The 22,683-nt window shown below is 39.9% G+C and overlaps 1 protein-coding gene across 2 annotated transcripts in view; it reads right to left on the bottom strand.

The window, feature by feature from the left end:
• The window catches only part of CEP112 (centrosomal protein 112), a 173,716-nt gene that overhangs the window by 18,018 nt on the left and 133,015 nt on the right, over nt 1–22,683 (bottom strand). The window lies entirely within an intron of this gene.

Raw genomic sequence — 22,683 nt, 5'->3', positions numbered from 1 at the left:
ATACCAACGGGTGCAAAACACACGTGAGAAACATGGGATGGCAGAAAAACCTACAGGTAATGTCTTTCATTGAGCTGATTAAGAAAACAGTGCGGTATCAGCACAGCTCTTCAGCTACAGCTGCTTCCAGCCGTACGTGATAGCTGCTACGACGTGACAGACCCAGTTTGGCCACCCTTATTGAGTAAAGTTATTCTGCATGGGTAGGACCATTGATTGAACAGGACTATTAAATCTTAGTAGTTCTATCTTATTATAGGCTACAAGTATTCATACTAAAAATGTAATAAATATCCTCAAAGATTGAAGGGGAAATGGAAATGTTGCAATTGCAACAACTGCATTTGCATTCGCAATTGCAAATGTCTCAGATTTTCGCTATCATCTTATTGGTACAACCTGTGCTTCCTAGGAACACTTTTGCAGTGTACCAATAACTTTTCCTTTAAGCCAGAAGAATAATCCTCCCTCTGGAAAACGATGTCTGGAATTTGCAGTGAAAATGTATTCCATATTATTGAAACGGGATGCTCGCCGAGATGAGGGGCTCCCCTCCCGCCCCGTAGTAAAGTCTAGCATGTGATCTACAAATGAAGTATAAATGGCAATAAATAAAAGGAATATTATGATCATGTCACTTTACCGCAACTATCCAGTCTTTATTTAGTTCCGAAATAATCCCTTCTAAACCAAGCTCATAAAATACATTGACAAATCTATTTTGTCATTATTGTTCTTCGTATATATTTATTTTTATTACGGCAGTCCCTCAGAGCCTTGATCTTTTTGTTATATGCTTAACAAAAGACCAGTCATGCCCCAAGGAACTGATAGTCTATGTTATTTCTAACAGATACACACCAAACAATACAAAGTTTCAAAGATTTTTTTTTTAAAGTTCCCTAGCCATTGTTGAATGTTTGAATACACACTTAACATTCACTTACACATTTACTAAAAGCTTAGTTATGTTGTCAGCTTGAATAAAGGCATTGTTAACTGCAAGTGCTGACTTGAAGCAAAGTGCACAATGTGGATGTTAGATTGACATCAACACAGAGGCGGCTGTGGCAGCAGAAAGGGAATATTTTGAGTTATCTTTTGTATGCCAGGAAATCAGGGCATTGCTACCCATCAGCTGAAAAGCGTGGCACACAGTCAGGGCTGGACCTGGGAAGGGACTCGCGCTGGAGATACGCCATAAACGACACCGAAGGTGCCTCCAGGGTTGCTGTTTAAAAAGCTGAGCTGCACAGAGACCTTCTACAGACCACGCTGGAAAGGAGAGACCAGCAAGTCCATGGACTCTTAGTGCGCTTTGCAGAACACACGATATGGTTAACATTTGCTTCCTCCAAGTAGAATACCCGTACATAAACCAGGATCATTAAAAGTACTTGCAGTGCAAAGATTTAACAGAAGAAAACCCTTGCTCTTTTCCACAGCACTGAAATACTGTACTCTCAAATCATTTACAGGATAAAATTGCTATTGAGATAAGATAAGAGGACTACTTATGATAGATCTTGCACATTGTTTTGAAGTGATGCCAGGCATTAACTTTAAAGTCTTATAGCTATAAGACTATTACATGTTCTGATGCCAAAAAATTTAACCAGACCCAAGCATGAACTTCAAATCTGCCCAGGGACTTTTATGCTATCACCGCTTCTGAGAAATGTTGAAATCCAGGCTTTGAACATATAACCAGTCTTCAATACGCCACAAGTCTTGCAGTACCAGGAATTTGCATTAATATAATGAAATATATGTGTGAATTGTAGGCTTTTTGTTCTCTCTTCTGCACATCTAATTTTGTAAGGTAAAATACAAACAAGCATACTTTGATTTAAAAACTAAAATGATCAGGTCATGCAATGTAGAAATGTAATAAGGAGCAGGGCCGTGCCACATATCAGAAAGACCACCAAAGACCCAATTAATTTGACAAAAGTCCTGCCATAACTCCAAAGTGTCCAGACATAACCAGTACAGGACGACTCTCAAGAACATTCACAGAGCACATTTTGGATAAACTACAAAGTATGACCCATCTTCTCCTGCTATTTCCACGGGATCAGCTTATACAGTCCAAAGCTCTCTACAATTACCTGAAAGGGGGTTGCAGAGAGGTGGGTGTTGGTCTCTTCTCCCACGTAACTAGTGACAGAATGAGAGCAAATGGCCTCAAGTTGTGGCAGGGGACGTTCAGGCTGGATATAAGGAAAAATTTCTTTACTGAGAGAGTGGTCAAACACTGGAAGAGGCTGCCCAGGGAGGTGGTGGAGTCACCATCGCTGGAGGTGTTCAAGTAGCGTGCGGACATGGCACTGCGGGACATGGTTTAGTGGGCATGGTGGGGTTGGTTGATGGTTGGACTTGATGATCCTAAAGGTCTTTTCCAACCTTAATGATTCTGTGAGTCTGTGTGAAATAGCTCGGCATGGTGAAAAATAAAGAGGGAGGAAACCTCATTACACATCGGTCATCCTACATGGACTCCCTCCTTGTGCTCAGGAGCAAGTTTCACTCTTCAACAGGACTTTGAAGATGGTCACGAGATAGCATGTATACGTATGAATGTATATGTGTGTGTATATATATATCTACCTATTTGTCTCAGAGAACAGATTTGTATCACACTCCATCACACAAATCTGCAAGTACTGCATACAAAACAGGATCTCAAATTGTTCCTGGTAAAGACAGCAAGCACGTGGTGGCAAAGGAGGGAACTGGTGTGCTGCCGTTTCCTTCCTTAATTCCTCCATTTTTACTTTTCTTATTTACAACAGACAAACATATTTTCCAGAGCATAAAATGAGAGGTTCCTTTAAATCTGAGGGTTTGCAATGCATCTTAAAGTAATTTAATTTGGGAAATTCAGATAACACAGTCTTTGTTAGGTCCACCTACTCTAGATAGTATTTGCCAGCATGGAGCACACATATTTTGTTTCATTATGAGAGCAGGCAATGTCTTAAACAAGTACAATTTACTAATAAGGTAGTTTACTATAGCATGTAAGCGTAGCAAACTATCAAGTCTTATAATTATCCATTCATCAATTGTCCAAACCAGAATATACTGTGTAAGTTTACAGACTTTTCCAATCACATCATAACTGGCTGTTGGTACGTTTTGTGTTGGGATGGCTGAAAAAAAAGACTATCTCCTCTGATCAACCATGAATACCTCTAACGTTTCTGGACTATTGCCGTGCTGCATACCAGCTCTCCTACCGATCACTTTGTAGAATCTAGTTTTGTGCATAAAGGATGTTCTATGAGTAATTAATGTTCATTTGGGTATTTCAGCTTTCCTATCAGCACAAGGACAAAAAGGTAAAACCAAAAGATCAGTATTTGATCAAAGCCATGCCAAAAAAAAAAAAGTAACATCAAAATCTCATGGTTGCTGTAGATTCCTGCATCTGATTAGCTCGGAAAATAGTAATTAGAAGTAAGCAAGTTTGGTGCCCATGATTTTAATTTTCTAGGAGGAATCACGATGGATGTCATGAATAATGTGCCCTTTTGAAGATCACACTGAAAATTCTCTCTACTGTCAAAAAGCTTCACATGCAGTGGCCAGAGCCTGAATGCTGATAGCTGTTCCTGAAGCTACCCAGTACCCTCAAATCTTTTTCTGTATCTGACAGAGAAGCTTTTGTCACGTAGAATACTCTTAAAAACAGCAGATGACTTACCCCAGGTACACAACAGAACATCTCTTTTGTAAAATTAAACAATGGGGTTTGGTTTGGTTTGTTTAGAAATACAGTTTTTATTCTACAGCTTCAAAGTGTCAGATTTTGCCCAAAGAGTAACAGAGCTTATGTTTAATAACTGCTGAGATGAAGAAAAAGGGATTAAAAAAAAAAACCCAGGCCAATTTTTAAGTGTCAGAGGCTTTTTTCCCTGAACAGAAAACAAAGCCTAACTTATTTAGTTAATTTTTTCCAGGTACAGAATTAATCCCTGTCCCTCAGCTTTGCTAAGTTGACTTACATCACTGTTATAAAGACAGTATTTTTTTTTTTTTCAGTTAAACCGGCTTTCAAATGCCATGTAAACATGTTTGCTGTTGAAAGTCTACACCATACCTGACCTTGGAAGTGCTTTGTGTTGGCCCGAGAACAAAGAAATGAAATGTTTTGCTTTCCAGCCCAGATATCCTACACTTTGAAAAGCACTTAAAAATGTAAATGAGATAATAAGCTCTACTGCAACAATGTGGGTGAATTACAGCTGTATAACAAGAACATTCATTTGATTTATTTATAAAAATGGAAAGGATCCTAAAATAAAATCATATTGTAAATATTTTGGTCGGATACAATATTGAGAGACAGGAGACGGATGGAAGGGAAAAGTAATGGTGTTGAGACTATGGCACTGAAATATTACAGTCAGGTTTTGGGACCTCAAGTGGAGCTGGTGGACGAGTCCATCACTGTCACTGTGATACACGGCACGTTTGGGTACTGGCTGATAAGAAGGAGAAAGGAACATCTGAACTGCATTTCTGGGTAGGCACTTTTTTTCCTATTATCCTATTGTGGTTTGATTATCACCAGCAAAATGTTTAATGAAGTTTGTTTCGAACCCAACTCTGCTCATGGTAACTTGGAGCACTTTGGAGACAACAGAGTACCACATGTGGAGTTAGCGCAGAGTTTGGCCTCTGCGGCTCGCAGAGATGGGATGATGCACGAGACCGGGGGAATTCAGCCCGATGTCTGGTGCCAGACTGAGGCTGCAAAAGAGGGGTTTTCAAAAATAAAATCCCAACTTGTAAAGTGTATAGTTTTGACAAGGAGCCCTAGAGAGACAAAAAGGTACGATGCCAGCATTACAAAATCCCTTTTCAAGGCAGGAATAAATTTTTTGGCATTAGTTACAGGGCTTAATCTAAATCAACTAAAAGCTGGTAAGAGAAAGAGTTCTAAGAATCCCATGAACAAGTATGAAATGGGAATATATGAAGGATTTAGTCTTTAATATATGAAAACTGGTTTGATTATCCTTTAACCACAGGATTTCTTAAAAAAGATGTGTGGATTCTCTCAAAGAAAATTCAGTTCTGGAAGAATTACATAAACAGAAATCATTATTATTTTTAATCACTTGGTATTGATTATTACTGTGAAGATACTGTATTTACAAAGGTGTGATATTTTGCTTCTTCAACCTGAAATAATTTCCTACTTTTGGTGTGTTCCCGAGAGTAGACAAGGCTTGATTCCTGCTCCCATCACATCAGTGGCAAGTCTGGGATCACGATGACTTATGTCTCTGGTACTGAGGGCTGAGTAAGTGACACATACAAGGAAAGGAAAATCTTCTAGAAAATGTTAAAACCCCACCGTATTTTCACTTCGAAACAAAAAGTGTCAGCAGGAAAGTCACTGCTTATCATGATCAGACTATGCCAGGCAATGGCAGAATCTTTTTTTGATATACATACATAATTCTTGTTAGCTGTACCAGCAAGTCTGCACACATGGATGTGCATCTGTATCAAGACAAGACCTCAATATTTATGACCAGTGTAGAGTAATACTACAACTAAAGATAGTAATAGTTAGCACTTTTCATCTTCAAAGAATTTTTCAAACGTTACCAAATAAATATAATTAGTTAATGAAAGATTCAGCAATAAAAGCTACCATAATTACCTACTGTAGTTTTAATTATCTCCTTACTAATGGCCACAGAAGAAGGCTTCCACTTTACATCCTCGAAACATGTGCCAACAATAATTCTGAATACAGGCCCCTCTTAAGTGCCTTCTAAATTCAAATTACATCCATTGACATGTTTTCTCTCCCCATTCATGAGAAGAAAACCTAGCTCTGGAACTTCCAAGAAAAGCCACGCGAATGTTAACAAAAATCAAAGCAAATTTTGTTGCAGAAATCTATATGGAGATGCTTTAAAATTTTGTCATTAAAATGCTCAGTCTTGAGTACCTCTATTTCTCCGTGAAGCTGCAAGTATGTGCTGTCTGGGCAAAAAAATCTCCTTTACACTAGGTGGTCTCACAATTTAGAGTCAAATGCAGCTCTATTCAAAAAAAGCAGGCCAAGTATCCCATCAAAATTAATCTCAGCTATTTTAAATTAATCATTATTTTTGCTAAAATATTTTATGGAGATAAGTAAATTTGTCTGGGTTTATTACTACTCTAAATAAATTGATAAAATACATCTGTGAAGATCATTGATGCAATGCCATGAGTCAGAGCAAAACAAGTGTGTTTTTAAAAAGTGAAATACTGATGTTTGAGCCAACTTGTTGGTGCACCCTCAGTACTTTTTGGGTTTCCACAGAGCTCGTGTCCACTGAGACTGCTCCGAACCTCGGGCTCTCTGTGCTGCATTTCAGCGCATGACTGTTTGAAAACCTCTGTACTTAAGTTCTCTCTCGTTTTTGGTGTAAAGCAAAGGAAATCTTACGGTTTTAACCTAATACATATGTTTGCTGTTCACATATGGCAAAATTCCTTTCTGGTGGGAACTTTTTCGCTGTTGTTGCAACACACTATATATCCAAGAAGTCTCCTTTGATGTTGAACTATTGCTCCACTACTCATTATGCTACTGATTCAATATGAAAGGCAAAATTTCTGTGGTTTTTGTTAAAACAATAGCTTTGTTTTTGCAAACAAAGTTTTCCACAACCTATGTGCAGGGGCCAACATTACTGCAACAGAAAATAAAACCTATTATTTTATACTGAAAATAGTTACGGTGTTTAATAACACAAATTATTCTTCCATCCTATAGCTAACATTACAATTACTATTACGACTGCACAGAAAATTTATGCTTTATTGCTCCTCAGGAACAGAAAGTAGAGCACCTTAAGCAGTATTTTACATCTCTCTAACACTTTCCTTCCACTGACCTCCGAGCCTTTTACCAACAGTTCAACTTCATTACCTGGGTGAAGGTGCTAACAGCTATGCATGGGTGGGGGAAAAGAGAAGTCCCGCAAAGACCAACCTGTGCGGTGTCCTACTACGCAATGACAGAACAGCAAATGTGGGAATCTTCATGCCTAGTATATGATTTTAACCACTAAACACCATTTCATGAATAGTGAACAAGAATTACAACATGGAATGAAAATGCAAATGGTAATACCTTTTAAAATGTGTCCCTAAAGGAGCTGGTTGCCCATTTTCTGCTTTCATTATGCAAAAAAGGTTTCTTTGGTCAGGAATCAGATAAAAGGGGTCATTTCCAAAGGCACAGCATTCATGAACTCCCACTGGGCATAATGTGAACTCCCATGTACTGGGCACATTTGGAAGTCTGGCCCACTTCGCTGACATTTCAAAAAGGGAGTGGAGATCTTGCAAAACCACCCGAGCTGTGGGCTTTGCCCATTCACGCAAGTCAAGCAGCTCCTTTTTGCACCAGTCTCTATCGCTTCTGCGATTTGCCAGTAGGAGATGCCGTTGCGAAGTATAACAATTTCTTCCCTTGAGGGACTGTGGGAAGAAAGGAAGGGGTTCAGGAAGGAAGGGAATAATTTGACTCTAGGAACAAAATCAAGTTTCTTTAGTAGTAGTGAAAAATTTTTGAAGTAGGTCGCTTAACGTAAAAGAAACATATACGCAAACATTTTTCCAGTGTGGTAGGCTCTAATGCCACACTATTTTCATTTTTCACAATTCACAGGCAAGAGAGTGATTGGCAGTGTATTATATGCTTTGGCTCTTGAGTGGATCATCAGCATTAGTTCCTTAACACTTTCACACCAGACTTCATCTGGATCAGTGTCTTTTGGAGATTCCCTGAGCACTGTTAGGATTGTCAATGGGCATATTTATTCCATATTTGTTCCTACAAAATATTGGTGTGTTTTCAGCATTTTCTGTAAATACCTAGTTGAGCTGACCAAAGTTTTAGGACCATTTTTCTGCAAATTCTTTAGCCGTATATCCCTAACAGACCTTGACAGCACCAGCAGAGCTATTGGTAGGCTTAAAATTGGGCAAGGGCCTAAGCATTTTGCTGAGTCCGGGCTTCACTGCATGGCACTATAAACTCAATTCTTTTGAAATGCAAAGGATGTCATAAGGCAGAGCAAGTCCTGCAAAGATAAAAATTCAAAGAAAAGAGCAGTATGAATTGTAAAGTTCGGCGTTTTTTTCAGGGGGAGCCAAGGAAGGAATTGTGTTCACTTTGGTTTTAGTGGCCCAGGTGATAGGAGAGGGGGAGGGCGGCAAGGTTCAAAGAGCAGTAATAAACTTGCTTTCATCTGCTTTTCTCAATGAACCACAAAAGCCAACAAGCAGTTGCCGTGTGCAAGCATTGCTTTGTCTATTACCAGGACATTTTAGGGTTGTCGCGATGAAGTCATTCAGAAAGCTTGTCAGCTCGGAAGATTTACTATAATATTTACCTGGAGTGCTTTGTTAGTGTGCTTTAAAACTGGCTTCTCCTTTTTTCCAGCCTCCCTGAGTTTCACGGTCAAGAGCAGGGGCAGAGGTTGCCGAAAGGAGAAAACTGCTGAACTTTTTCCCCCTTTCACTCTCAGAGGTGTAGACAGAAACACCAATGGTTCACATATACCAGATAAAATGAATCTTTTAAACCCAAAGATACCATGACATCTTAAGCATACACTTATGAAGGAAAAGTTCAAAACTCCATTTTAAACCACTTATGAGAGGATTTACCAAGATTCTGCCTAACGTTCAGCTGACGCATTGTCAAAAACATTCATCACGAACCTTTTGAAGTTTCTTAACTCCCCCCGAGTTATTAAAACTTGAACTGCAGAGTTTGTTATCAGCCTCAGAGCACACACAAAATACATCAGGTATTTTTTAAGTCAACCTTTCAGTCTGATTTTGAGACTATTATACAAAATAAAACATTCCAAATCAGGTTAATGTCTGACAGATAATGCTGAACAGGCGTAACTGCTGCGCCTGATTGATCCACGAGACAATTTTCATTTCCTAATTTGCTTTTTATTAAACACTTTGCAATCAAAGGGAACGGCAAGGAGTCTGCCATTCTTGGAGCAGGTTTCCTGTGAAGACCTGATGTCGGCTTCAACATTTTCAGACAACTTCTTGAATTTTTGATGCTCTGTCATAAGGATGTCTAAAATGTCGTGTCAATGGATATGCTGCGCTAGTGAAAAATTGCTATCGTGAATACAAATTAACTAGTAAAACATCTGGTTTTGCTGCTTTCTGCATTCTTACCAACAGCTCTGCAAAAACAAACATCAGAGGTTCAAGCAGAATTTCCTGCAATGATTTAGAGAACGCCTGACTCATGATAAAGCGCATTTATCAATCACTTGCTGAACAAGGCAATCTTCTCACCGCTGGCGGCTTCATTCCCAGCTAAGTTTATCACCAAACTGCCACTTTAAGTAGGTGTTCGGAAACTTTACACCTGGAGACGGACCAGAGGTTCCAGCAGAGCCCTGGTGCTCTACAAATGTCTCCTTGAAATGCATTCCTCATCACAGATGCATGAAGACATGGAAATATAAACATTTCTAACAGACTTTACAAAACATCTTATTTTGCTATGCTCTTTTTAAAAGCAAATATGAAAGGCTCAGATATTTCTAATCAATAGGCTAATCTGATTCCCAGTAAGAACAAAAGAAAAACTACTAATTTTGTCCAACGAACTAGCAGACTGCCCAATATTGCTGGAATTCTCCCCGTTACGTAAAATAACACACATTCTCTTACACACAAAAAGAAGTCTAATCATGTCTTTATACCTTTCAAAGTAACTTTAATCAACAATATTAACTCACAAGGCAAACCACTGCTTTTTGAACTGAACAAGAGCGAGCTTGACTCAACAGTGCGTGCACACTCGATATATGTAAGATGTGAGAGGCAGCAAAGTAGTATCTTCTAAAATTATGTCTGCAAGCCAAAAATGGGATGATTCTTGACAGGGGAGGATGCACACTTGGAAACTTAGAAATTCTTTTATTCCAAGTCTTTAATGACCTCCAACCCAATTACATTTGCAACAAGACATGATAATGCAATTGCTCCTATTTAAAAGTATGTGTGAAAACTGAGCATTTTTGAAGCTTGATTCTTCTTTTTTAATCACGTTGAGATGAAGCTCATTTACTTAAAAAGAAAAAATGAAAAAGAACGTCCTCTGCAGCTGGTCAAACAGATTACGAAACTCTAATCTCACTAGCCTGAGGAAAACGAAAACTGTTTTTCAAGTATCTATTTTACAGAGCATTGGCTTTATACTTTTTAAAAGATGCATTAACATAACTGATCAGAACATCCCAGAATGTTTCTGATCTAGTTAATCATATGACGTTATGACAGAGATACTTGCTGTCATAATGCCAATGTTTCTAAACATTTCTAAAATCCTTTAAGTTCATATTTTTTCCAAGATTAGACATGGGCAAGATCTATTTCAGCTTCTTTAGAAGTCTTTCCTTCCATTTTAGAGCTCTAGAATACTAGTACAGAATATTTTAGATAGACAGACATAGCCACATGTAGCAAACAACAATGTCGGGCTCCACAACCTATTTAAATGTTTCTGCTAGCTTTTTATTTAAAATATTTTACTCTAATTCCTGCGTAACTCATTTCTAGGAGTACCCACCCCCCTATTTCTTTAGCTCTAAAGTAATCTTTTTTGCTGAACTGGAATCATCAATTAAAAACCAATAAGCATCTGTCTAGCTTAAATTTACTGGCCATGCTTCCCTTAAAAGCCACACTCGTTGCATGGCTGAGTACCGATGCATGTTGGACGATTTTGTTCTGCAGACTTCCAGCAGGTCTGTGCCCCTCCAGGGCAGCCCTGGTCAGACCAGACTGAGGATTCCCCGGTAGAGACCCCCGATAGGAGCATCACAGCAACAGGCAACTGCTTGGCTGCACTTAAAACAAACACCCTACATTTGATCCTTTGACGCTGATAATTTCACCAATACAGGTAACAAATTAGGTGTAATTTATATACAGGAAAACTAGGAATAGGATGGGGGAGGGGAACACTTGCCAAAGCTGTCTCTCAGATATGGTTTTCGTGGAATGTCAAGAGCTCTTATCACAGTTGTGACCAAGCAGATATGATTTCAATAGGAGTTTTCTTTTTCTTTTTTTTAAATTTTTTTTTGTTAAGTCTTTTTTGACCCAGTTCTGAGCTGAATGATGGCTGAAAGACTGCTAATTGACTTAGCGGAACTTTCTGCTGTGGCAGAGAAGTCTTACGTGGAAATGCACAGATGGGGGGGACCTCAGTGCCACACAGCAGAAGTTTTTGTTGAGTTACTCGTGAACCTAACCAGCAGCCCCAAGATATCCCTCTGTTTTTCCTTCCAAGGAACTCCCACAGGGTCATGACAAGGCAGTTAAAATACTCCCAACAGGTACACCAAGCCCAGAAACCGTACAGCGGGGGAAGTTTTGCTTCAGACCATCATGAGTACTAAGGGCACAATGACTCAAACAGTGACCACACAGATCCACAGAACAAAAACGCCATCCAAGACTATTAAATACAGACAGCAACTCCCTTAACTGTATCTTGCTGGAGAATGGGAAAGTATATTGAGAACATGTCCCTAGATCTTTAGCCTGTTCTTTGACTCTTTTCTGGGCACCTATTATCAGATACCATGTCCCAGAAGACGGAGACAGATGGACTCCAAGTTTGACCCAGCACAGCCTCTTCCATTCTCCTTGAGCCAATATAATCTTTGCGGTTTATCTTCTACAGGACTTTCAGGCTTCTGAATGACAAGTTTCAAATCTCGAGATCTACAATACACTTCAGTCATCAATCCAAAATGCTCTGAACAAGGAAAACAACATGAATGGTGTCTTCTGGTTTCAGAAAGGCTTGGTGAGAATGTTTCTGCGCAGGTAGAAGATGCTACAAGAGTTCGACTGGCTGAGCGATGCTTGATCAATGCTAAGCGAACGACTGCCAAACCTGTTTGGCACATCTAAAAGGCAGGCAGGCTCTTTTCATTTTCTCTGATTTTTTTTTTTATATGTAAGTAGTTCCAAATATTCTTATGTGGATGACATTTTTAAAATGCAAAAGCATTAAAAATAACAGAAAACAGATCAAGTTCTAAAGCGCCACCAGTTTCTCATTTGTGCAGCCACACACTAGCGTCTCTCATTAGACTTGCGCAGCACAAAGAGCAGAGCTTTCCAGCTACTTTATGTGCTCTCAAAAACTTTTCCTTATCACAAATGAGACATAAACTGCAGGAAAAACAATATATGGTGCAGTGTGAAAGAACTAACAATTCCGGCATTGTTAAAGTTGCATAAATCTTGATCTAGTTTCAGGATCTCTAAGGAAGCACAAATAAGCTTGTCCTCTGCAGAGGCAGGTTTTGCAAACAGCAAGTCAGAGAGGCAGAAGGGACAGCAGCCTTCTCACATACGCCACGAAGGCTGGATTATTAGAGACAGGCGCGAGCAAATGAGTCCACAGCAATGCCAACCTTGACTTGCAAATGAACATTTCGTACGATTCAGGACAGAGAGAAGAGCTGGTAGAGGACAGTAGAAAGGAAAAAGCAGCATGTAGACACTTCAGCAAGTATAAATGTTAACAGTGATGACAAAGACCTCACTGCATTCTTTGCCCATCAATCATGTCACATTTTCCTGTGTCCTCCTTGCTTTTTGGATTTACAGAAAAGTAAGGAGAAGTTATGTATTACTCTGCTAAGAGGAAGAAAAGAATACATCAGGTGTGAGTCGCTCGCTGGAGCTTAGAGCACAGCTGTGGTGCAAGGTGTTTCCAGGTACACAGACAGTTAAAATCCACTGATATGATTCAAATTGTTACATAGTCTTCAGTAATTGTTGTTTTACCTTGCTGAATTACCAGTGCAAAACTGTAAAGGATATGAATTATATTAACGTTAGTAACAAAAACATAAGGAATTGAGATATAGCCATATCGAGAAAAGCGATGCTTTTTTCTGAAGCCAGACAGAGCCAATACATGTCTTAGGTTTCCCCTTCAAGCTGCCTGCAGAGTTCTGGCTTGGTCCAACTGTGCAGGTGTTCCTGCAGGTATCTAACATTTGGTAGCCTAAATTTTTATTTATACAGTTTCATTCTGCCACTCCCAAGCTTCTCAGTAGGCAAACAAACTCACTTTTCATGTTTAGTTTTCTCTTGTTTGTACTCTCACCCTCTCTTACCTAACAGACTTGGAAGAGAGCAGCAGCACGGAGAGCACGCGGGGCTCCCGGTGTGCCTGCAAGGGATCGGACACTCGTCTGCGGGCATCGTCCCTCCCCGAGTAAGCACACCCTCTTCCCGTGTCTCCTCCGGTTTGGATCCCGGTGGTGGAAGGGTGGGTGCGGGGGGAGGAGGGAGTCACACTGGCAACAGGAATAAAAGGGCCAACCATGGTACCACATACGGGTGCCCCTGGCAGTCCCTGAACAGTCACGTAGAAAATACAAAGGAAGACGTTACAGCACTTCAGGCTTTAAATCTTTTCCACAGTTCTGATACAGAGAGCTAGTTCAACCTTCTGTTGACATTGAAATGTTGCACTCCAGAGACAGTGACTCTCAGGAGCCCGGATGAATTCCGGTTAGCACTGCTGCCCATTTGGCAAGAGGGCAAATGCTGTGCTTTCCTAAACCACAGCATATCTGCATGAAGCTTTGGTGCTGACATGTCCTAACTAATTATTTCCCAGGAAAAGGGACTGCTTTGTTTTCTCCTGATCTGGTTCTAAAAGAACTTGCATTCATTGATTTTTGTTTCACAGATGATCTGATTTGTTTTCAGGACACGATGGAGTGATGCTCTCCTTCCTCCCCACACAGCAAGCGTTATTCCTTTGCGATGGTTTAAACTGTAAGAGAGCAAACCCCAGTGCAAAACTGAGCTGTGACTTCATGGCAGATCTCAAAAGGGAAATGAACGGTGCATTGCATGTTTTGTCTTCTAAGGCCAACGCGGACAAGTTTGAAAACCATGATCTCATGCCATGCTGGGCCAGGAAAATGGCATAGTCAGGGCATAGGTTTCCAGCATAAAAATACTCATGAGGTGATCTGATGTGACTCTATTCACCTGCCAACAGTCCTGGCAGAAAAATAAACAGGTTCTGGAGATGAGCTGCTGCTGGAGGCAAAGCAGGAACCATTAAAAGAGCTGCCCTGACCTGCGAGGAACTGGCCTCTTTGCTTTGAACTTCAGCAGATCTTAATGAATTCTTCATAATTGGCAATCTGGGGTTTTCACCAAGGATATATTCCTCTTGAGGTGCCAAATGCAGGAGACATATTCAGCATTAGAAATACAAATTTTGGGTCTCCTGGTTGGTTGGCCAAGGTGGTGGAGGCAGTTCCAACAGGTACCTTCACCACTACTGCAGGTACCTGTGTTGTCTCAGGGATTAGATTCATACATGAACGTGCATCAGTGCTGAAGGATTTGCTTTCATAATTATTAACACATTGACTTCATTGAAGTTATTGACTTCAGTGCTGCAAAAGCTTGAACTAAAAATAAGCAGAGACAGTTTTAGTAACACAAGAAGTTAAAAAGTGGTTGTGTCAGAGGAGCAAGTCTTTTGTTGTGCTTGACTAATCTCTGCTTTACTGCTCTTCCAGTCCTCTGTTATCTGGCAGTTTCAAAGGGGATGTTGCCAAGAAGCTCATTTAGAGTCCTAAATTTTATCCTGTAGGCAACACTTACTTCAGTTTCCTAAGAATAAATTTAATAGGCAGACCCCTGAAGAAGAAAACAAGTGAACTCTTTTTGCTCCACAAAACAATCTCCTCGCTGGAGGACCTCAGGCTTTCTGAAGAGGCCAAAGATACAAAACTCTTGACGCCTGCACAGAAGAGCTTAAGAAAAAGCTTCAGCCTTGAAGTTCCCAGTCTTCCCTGTGAGCTTCAGCCTCAAGTCCAGTCTTCTTCATGCATATTTTTGAGGGTCAGCAAATAAAATATTTGCTCTATCAAATCCGGTTCATCAATGAAGAGAATCAACGCAGCATAGATGGTGCATGAATCAGCAACCATAAACCAGTCCTAGGGAAGGTGTCCCAAACTCCAATGCAAGAGGGAGTATGCACATTAGGTGCAGAATCCACATGCAAAAGGCTCGAAGAACAATGTATATTTTCAATAAAACTTAGTTTTTCACCTTCTTGTACACACATCTACGATATGAACACATAGAGACAGTTTCCTTGAACTGCAAGGCAACAAGGTGAACTGGGCCTAACTGAAAATGTTTACAATACAAATTTTAATGGGAAAAGGTGCAAAGTACGATACACAGGAATAGAATTTTATTCTGTTTCTGGACTCCAGTGCTATTTTGGCTGCCAATAGTACAGAAAATTTCCACTGAAGGGCAAGTCAAACTAATTTCCCTTAGGATGGAAGCATCCGAAAACTTACCAAGTTTATTATATTAGTGCCTACGCATTCTTTAAGCAGATGAACTGCTTCATTTTGAATCTGTGTCAAACCACAAAAACTGGTTGATAATAACATTCAATTAAAATGATCTCGTTCTTCTAGAGAAAATTTGGCTAACAGCTACACCTCACATTTTCTCGTTGGGCACAATAGGGTGATTGATGCTAGACGGAAACAGGATAGGTTTGTATCAAGGATCCAAAGGGTCAGGTTTGGTGACAGTGTTTGTAGATTTAACCTCTTACACAAATTTGTGAGATGAAAAAGCCACTTCTGCTGAATATGAAACTGTGAGAAAGTCAGAGCTAGAACTTGCAAATATGCAAGTTGTGCTAATTAGACAGATGTTTTGAAAAATCCAAACTTTACACTCTATGCATATTTGTATCTTTTGATGTTGTACTTGGTGCTGCTTCACACCACTCGGGGCTTACAGAGAAAAGCAGAAGCTGCTCCCCTGCTAGGCTGCCTGGGTGAGTTTGCCATCTGATCTACTGAATACACAGATAAAAGTTGCCGCATACTTTTTTCCTTTTCAAGTACAGTACTGTAACTTGGAAAGTTCCTTTAGTCTCAACTCCACTGATGCAAGAAAGTGGCAGAAATATGACAGCTCTGGCTGCTTTCCTTTAGTTCTTTGCAACTAATCCTTTAATGCTAAGGAAACAATAGGTATTTGCATTTTGTATGGGAAAAAACCATTCTACTTATAGAAAAGAAGGGCAATGCCTTCCAAAAATTGTAGGAGTGCTACTGACCACTTGATTCTACTGCCACCCTGCCTTTAAGTATCGGTAAATAGTTACCCCGTACAGGTATTGGATTCACCAGGTTTCTCTTGTTACACTTAAGAAAAGCCCAACTATTATGAAAAAATATGGTAAGTTTAACAAAGATATTTCTATTTCACTGTGATCTGCCATTCAAAAGTGTTCGCCAGTCATTTCTTAAAAAATACTCTGATACTTGAGCTGCTTGAGTTTCAGTTACACGTAAAGCTGGAGAGCCAGCAGAAAATTCTAAATGGAATCTGAAGATTTCTAAAGTCAACACAAATTTTGGCAAGAGCTTTTTAATGCGTAAAGCTGAAATCCTCGGTGACTCTCTCCTGCTGATATGCCTGCAGCAGCCAGCACCATGATTAGTAAAACCCAAAAGCAACCTGTATTAGAACATACAGTTTTGCAAAAAATGTTTACACACATACTGGAAATTGTGTAGGCACGCTGCAATCAGCCAAGCCAACCTGGTGCTATTTCGGCTCACTCCTGGGATCAGCCACACCATAAGAAAGATATCAACATTTATTTCCCTTAGATAATAGACCAGGTCCACATCCCCAAATCTCTATCTGCCAAACCCTGCAGCTTGTGTTAGCGTGCCAGGCTTTAAAAATCTTTACTACAGAGTAATAAATGTTTGTGGACTACGGAAGGTTTGCTTTGAAGATGTCATTTTCTCCAGCAATCTTTTGTTGGTTGAATATATAGTTCACACATATTGTGTTTCCACCTACACGGCTGGAGAAGCCCTGCAGTCAAGGCTGTTCCAGGAGCAGGGAAGGAGGCTGCGTTCCAGGAACTCACTGGAACTGGAACAAAGAACAGCCCTTGGAAAGTCTACGCAGTCCTATGCACAGACTGTTTTACAGATGCCCTGTGTTTGGAGGACATTACACACTTGTTTTTATCTTTTTTTTTTTTTCCCCTCTCCAGTAAAGTCACAGACTTTTGAGCACAGGCTCTTCCTCCCAGGCAGTCTGCCTCGTAACTTCTGGTACCTCCCCAGCTCTGTCTTTCTAAGCACCACTTTCTCCTCCACATAAAAGTCCCTGTACTCTTCGGAGAATAAAACATCTTTGAAATGCACCAGTGAGCTGTAACCACCACAGCAGCCTTAAAATGCTAATTTTCATCTTCTTGTATCATAAACATTGTCTGCCCTTCTTTATTAGCTGCGTAGGCTCACATCAGCATTACCTAACACTTACTAATAAGAGTGTTTTCTCTGTACCTTTCTAATCGCCTAGGACCCCACTCGGTGTTATTACTGCTGTCTTGTCAGTTAAAAGCAGTGAATTTTATGGCTTGTTTTGAATTCCTTTTCACCATTGCAAAGTTTTTCCAGTTCAAACGTAGTGTGGTCCACCTCATTAAAAGGAACTGATAGCTGAGCTACATAAGACTTTGTATTTTGTTATGCATTTATGGAATCTTTAATTCCATAATTTGGAGACTGGTAGATGTAAGGTGGCATCCCTTCTAGGGCTAAAAAAGAATAAAAAGGATTTCATGCAGGAAAGTGCCTTCTGGAGGGAAAGGAAAACACCGAGAACAGCAATGGTAATGGAGGAAAAAGTAAAAAAACAAACTTCTAAACCTGCCGGATAAAACCAGACTGTGGTTCAGAGGACTAGGCAAGCACTAGTTCTAGTCTTTTATAAAACTTGTAAGTATGATTTTGCTGTTGGCCATGGTAAGTTCTTCAATGTGTTGAGACATGAAAAGTCAAGAAAAATGCCAGAGTGCAAAGCTTGCTGCAGGAAAAAAAGATGACTCAATTCTTTGTCTCACAAAGCATGTCAAAGATATTATAAAGTACTTACAGATGCTCAGCCACTCGGATTGCCTGATTGGCCAAACATCTGAAACCCTGTAATTTTGAAGAGAAGGTACTATGCTTCAGACAATGAAATAATTTCTGTGGCAACAGAAAAAGAGAGATGATTATGAAAAAGAGAGAGGACTTTTTAAAATTGGAATTTCAGTTGTGATTAACAACTGTTTAACCTTAACACAAATACAAGGTTATTTTTATTACCATTTATAATGAATGTGTCAATACAGCCTTTTAAGGATAAGCATGTAACAGAATCAGGAGACAGTGCATGAGCAACAGTCGGTATGCTCAGGGCTACATCCTCATTTCTCTAACAGACTGAATTTGGGTGAAACTAGTATTCATATAAACAAAGACTGTGAAAAACAGGTGCCTCAGAGTTTGGACCCCATCTAAAAGGGAAAGCAAAACCATGAAAGCCCTGCAGATTTCGTTTACCTATCCTTTTGGAAGACACAATTTCCTCTGCCAATCAAACAGAATATAGGAAATAAGCAAGATAATGTTATTTGCCTGGTAAATTTTAATGACTGCTTTACAATGCTAAGGTATGAATGTTGGTGCCTTGTAATTCCCCGCTAATAAAAGACACTGCAGAGTTGTTGGTATTATTATAGACTAAAGTCCACGACAAAGAAAGAGAGATCCATGAAAAATGACTCCATGTATTTAACGTCAAGAGGCTCCCTTAAAACTCTCTATTTCACCATGCCAAATAGTTTATCATGGTAATGCTTAGCCGCAAAAGCAATTAGATGGATTTGAGATCCCTCTGGAGAACTTTGTGACATACACGTCTCTGAAGAGCTTCAATGACTGACAGAATTTGGCATGTCTGTGGCCATCGAACCATCACAAACAGTAAAGCATGTTCTGACCAGATGTCTTGTAAGACATGAGTCAGTGTCAGCTTCAACAGTGAAATGCTGACCTCCTTTTTACAGGCACTCTTAGTTAAAAAAAACACCCACCTTCAGCCAAGTTAAAATAAAAAATACAATAAAATATATTAAAAAAGCTTATAAATAATGTGGGTCCTATTGGCAAAAGTTTATTACACAGCTATTCAACAGTATTCTAAATTATAACCCTACTGCATCAACGTATGCTGGAGAAGAGAGCAAGTCAAGACTCACTTAACAAAAAGTCCTTGAAATAATACGTCTTCACTTTACCCGAAGTTTTAGATTTTCATTTTTAGCTTACACTAAGCTTTCAGGTTCTTTTTTCCTAATTAACGTCCTCAGTGCTATCAGTTACACATGGGCATAGCCTTCTGAACAACCGGCCATTACACTCTTTCTGCTGCAAAACAAAGAAAATGCTGAACATGTAAATCATTTCCCCTTTATTTGACACGGCTTGGAAACTTGTCAGCAGCCCTAACAAAAAGGTAAAGGATGGAATTGGCCCAGCTTTCTCAAAAGCGTCTAACAAGACTGCAAGTGTACTTGTTAGACGTGGCTCTCACTCCGGGCAATCTCACTTCCACAATCACTCTGCAGTTTTGTCACAGTTTGGAACCTGAAACTGTTCTCCAGAAGGGCCGATGCACCGACTGATGCACGGACCCGGAGCTCAGGAGGCCGGAGTTAGTTTCCATCTTTGCCACAAACCTTGGACAAAGTCAAGGCTCTACCTCCAGTGCCTCATTTGTAAGACAGGACCAAAAACGCTTCTTCTCTGTGCTCTAGATCAGCTCAGTTTAGGTTGTATGCTCTCTGATGCCTCGCCTCCCTTAATAAGCACTAATAAGGACATCTAAACCACTGACAGTTAGCTTTGCTTGGGACTTTTAAACCAACAAATTAGAATTATTTATTTCTTACTAAACCCAACATTGGCTATTGCAGAGTACAGTGGTGGTATTCCAAAAGGTATTTTGACGACAATAGACCAAATACTTCTGCAGGAGTACAGCCACTCAGCTAATGTTCCCATAGCTCTGACATTTTCTTTTAATACAAAATATTATTTGTAATTACAAGTGGAATTTGCTAATAAACATGGTTGATAATGAAATATAACTACACGCAAAATTAGCTTGTTCACAAAATTTTTAAAAACACGGCTTTTCTTATATGCTCCATTTTAGAGGCGTTTGTAAATACCAACAGTATATTTTGACAACTACTTTCTGGAAACAAAGCTATCAGGTGCCCTTAAAGAAATGTTCTGAATGCTTTAAAACATCCCAAGGTTTAAAATAATTTGTTTTACTTTTAGTGAGAACCAAACACAAAAGGGAGGGGGGATTATGCAAACCGAACAAGAAGGACATGCGCCAGGCACGTCGCCCTGGCGCAGCGGGACACAGGCAGACCCGAGGGGTGGGCTGGGCGGCAGACGGGTGCTCCGAGCAGCAAGCCCGAGAGACCACGCACTCTCTTTATGGGGCAATTGGCTGGCATGACATGCCAAAATAGAGTGATATCAATGTAAATCTCCTCTGTGGAAACAGTATTCCAGAATAAAAGGAAATAGAGTACCCCACACAAGGACTGAGTCAAGCAGAACTGTAGCAGAGTAAGCATTTTGTTATATATAGTTGCACTGAGAAATTTCACTGTGTTGATAAAACCCTCAGTCCAATCTCTGCATAGAGGAAATTATCTTTCTGCTCCAAGATACAACAGCATCTAGCAAATATATGATGATGTTGAGAATACTTAATGCCCACATAGGTCCAGACATTTAAAAGCAGAAGTTTTCTCCTTTTGTTCTGACATGGCTATAAAATACACATTTGATTTTTTTCCCTCTCAACATTTTTAAATATAAAAACAACAGTTTCAAAATTTTTCACACAAAGGGGAACATTATTGTATGACATTCTTTCCTAGAAATCTTTTAAGTCTTATTTATTAACAGAATTAATCTGATCATAAGCTGGCTGACACACAAAGTGTTGAAATATGTCATCTTCAAACCATGTTTTGCCAATGAAATTTTGGTGTTAATTCAGGGGATATAACAGAATCCTAGAATCTGTAATATGAGCCAAACAACAAATGTGGTTCCTCTGGCAAAAAAGCATCGTTTTCTCCCTTTTCTATTGTGGGTTTTGTCACTGCATGCTATCCATCATCCATGTCTTTCCAGAATCTACTTTTTGATGTGGAGTCCCCACTTGGCCATCAACTTCTACATTAAAATGCTCTGAAAGTGTTTTGCAGTTCCAATCCCAGGAACTGTTTTGCACTTTCAATCCCAGGATCCAAAAGGATTTCATAAAAAAAACTAAGGCTGGGATTTCATAAATAACCTCAAGGTATCTCTACAATGCAATCAACTTCATGCTAGTGCTGAGTCCAGCCAGCAACCACTGCCAAAAGCAGCAGAAAAGTTAGGTAAATGCTCTGACCATTTGACTGCATTGAGCTCCAGGTTGTTGTGGTTGATTGCTATCGGGATGCAAAAAAGCTGGTTTAAATTTAGCCTTAATAAGTTTACACTACACTTCAATGACCAACGTAGCTCCTGCATAGACATTCTCAGGAGTTCAGCACCCAAACCCTTACTGGAGGCTGCCTGCCGAAATCCCAGTCTAAAGCATCAGAAATGGGTTAACAGACAGGGCAATTTAAGCAGCTTTTCCAAGCATCTGCAGGGCATTAATATAGTTGTGCTCTCAACTAATCCTATGGTCTCACCCAATGGTTCCTGACCTTTGAAGTGTAAGCAGGTTACAGGAGAGGCATGGCACAGAGACCAGGTGAGCTTTGCTGGATTTGCCCCGTGCCAGGCCAATTGCAGCGTCCTTGTACTCTGCTCCAAAGAATGCAAGTCCTGGTAAGTTCAAAGCAAAGATATCTACACGGCACTGAAGGGCAGGCTGTGCTTTTGGGATGGTGCCCTGTGCCAACACTGTCGTAATCCCAACAGGCTCAAACTCAACAGCAGCGAAAAGGCAGCGACAGGAGACGCTCAGTTGTTCAACACTTTGTCAGACCACTGCTTCTTAGGATTCCGCTATTAGACATGGCAACGTGATGCCATCCGAATTGGTTACCTTATAAGCCACAAGAGAGGAATGTGATGAGCCAAAATTTTATCCTGATTTTATGACTGATGGCATGAATGTTGACTTGCCCTTAGGCCAGACAAATCACAGTGTAACACAGAATGCCAAGTACTTTAAGCATGTGTCTCAAACTGACCCAAACCCAGGCCATCTGAAGCCAAAAAGGGTTGCTCAGATTGGGTTTTTAGGTTGTCAAAAGAAGCAAAATGTTCTTAAAAGTTTCATTTATTCTTTTTCGCTAATGTTTAAGACAGTATTTTAAAAAACCCAACAAGATTAAGGAGAAAGAGACAATTGTGAAAAAATAACAACTTCGAAATCTTTAACTGGCAAAGAGAGTCAGGAATTTGAATTAAAATCAAAATCACGTATTATGGCATCCACATCTGGATATCACTTTACTGACTAAATCCAAAACTTCTCTGAGAGCCAGTTGGTTTCTGTAAAAATATATTTCTCCCTTTGAAAGGAAATAATAATTGGAAGGTCTCACAGGAAGTCAACCCAATACCATATAAAGGAAATTGCAATCTGTTTCTCAATGTTAGTTTAAATCAATGTTGTATTTAGCAAATGCCC

This window comes from Gavia stellata, chromosome 22 (genome assembly GCF_030936135.1).
Source record: "Gavia stellata isolate bGavSte3 chromosome 22, bGavSte3.hap2, whole genome shotgun sequence".
NCBI lineage: Eukaryota > Metazoa > Chordata > Aves > Gaviiformes > Gaviidae > Gavia > Gavia stellata.
Note: the sequence above shows the minus strand (reverse complement) of the source record. Positions and strands in the feature narration are given on the sequence as shown.